This window comes from Astatotilapia calliptera, chromosome 13, assembly GCF_964374335.1.
Source record: "Astatotilapia calliptera chromosome 13, fAstCal68.1, whole genome shotgun sequence".
Classification (NCBI taxonomy): domain Eukaryota; kingdom Metazoa; phylum Chordata; class Actinopteri; order Cichliformes; family Cichlidae; genus Astatotilapia; species Astatotilapia calliptera.
Window position 1 is genome coordinate 20,216,562 of NC_137434.1, and position 1,588 is coordinate 20,218,149.

The 1,588-nt window shown below is 44.6% G+C and overlaps 1 long non-coding RNA gene across 1 annotated transcript; it reads left to right on the forward strand.

The window, feature by feature from the left end:
- The first annotated feature begins 203 nt into the window (after positions 1 to 203).
- On the forward strand, positions 204 to 856 carry LOC145419654 (uncharacterized). The gene is made up of 3 exons (XR_013900970.1): positions 204 to 424; positions 504 to 652; positions 727 to 856. It is a non-coding gene; the product is annotated as an uncharacterized LOC145419654 (long non-coding RNA).
- Positions 857 to 1,588: the final 732 nt, after the last annotated feature.

The window sequence follows — 1,588 nt, forward strand, 5'->3', positions numbered from 1 at the left end:
CCTGTCGCCAAGGTGCTGGTATTGGTGTGGATGCACTTATTTTATCTACTGTTATTGGTATTTCTTAAGCCTTAATCCCACACCAGGAAAATATCCTCACAGACACATGAATATTAATACAAATAAGGTATTCTTTAAACTATTTTTTCTGTTCTGACTGGTCGATATGAATGCCCCCCTCATTTGATTCTGCCTGACACGCAGCTGAAGAATTCGACAGTTATGATGAATATTCTGACAAAATCAGCACAAGGAACCCATCCTTGTCATGGTCCGCAGCCCGGTGTCCAAGGAGCTGATGGGATGCCCACGCCCACGGGTGTGGCTGTTAACTCCAGCATCCCATCTCAGGCGATTATCAGGTGGACTATTTGATCCAGCCCAGCCAGCTGCTCCACGCCAGTCTGTTAGTCGTCTCACAGCGGTAACGTACACCCACGGGAAGGCGGTTGTGAAAACCCTCATTTACCTGAACAAACGCTAATCTTTTCTTTTGCGCTCAGGTAACAGCTCAGCGTGTTTTTGAGCCACCTGCCTGTCCACCTGCCCGTCTGGAGTTTGGATCGCCTCCGGTACCGATCACCTCTACTTTCCTGGAGCTCCCCCGCGGACCCTCACCCCTCCCTCCGGCTCCCACGGCCCCGCTTTGACTGTAAGACTCATACTCTCCCCCCACGTATGCTATTTCCCGGCTCCCCAGTAACTCTCTCCCTTTTTCTGTTGCAGCCTCCCACAGTCCCGATTACTGCGTTCCTGCGTAACTCATCCCCCGGTCCCTTGGTTTTTCTAGTTTCTCGCGTGTTTTCCTTTGACCCTTCCGGGACACCTTTAGTTAAAATAAAGTTTATTTTTCGTACTCCTGTGCGTGTTGTCTCTGCTTCTGGGTCCAGCTTGCGTACTGAACTTCGGTTCATGACAATCCTATATTTAAGCTTGAGGCAACTGCTATATGACACCGTGATGAATAATTTTGCAAGGTATTTAGGGGTTATTTAGGCCTGGGTAAAGAGGAAGCTTGTTTAAAATTCATGTTGGGGAATGTGCAAGGTCAGATGTTAATGGTAATTGTGTTTTTAAGCTTTGATGTGTGTAATGCTATGGGGGGAAAATTTCATCTTCAATCCCTCATTCCCTGCACTTATCTTTTGCAGAGGAATGAGTGGGAGGCTTGAATAAATAAAACAGAGCTGAGGATTTCCTGGTGTTTGTGCGTGTGCTATCTTCAGCTGTGTCAGCCCACTGGGAGTGACATCCTTTCCACAGAGGTTCACAGGTCAGATAGGATGAATGGTGGGGTCGGGAGAGTGAGAGGAGATATAGAAAGAAATAAAGACACGGGAAGAAGATTACGAGAGTGATTCCTGAGGATATAACCACGCTGATTGGTTCTAATAATTTACAAAATAACCACACATTTAAATATTTATCTTTATATTTGATTCATGCTTACACAGTTATAATGTCAATTATTTAACAGTTACTCCTTGACTCAGCTACAAGAAAATGCATCCTGGAAAAGATGAGTAAATAACTAAAAAATTTAAACCAGTTATAACATGGTTACATTATTAACTTACCATGTCTTTTT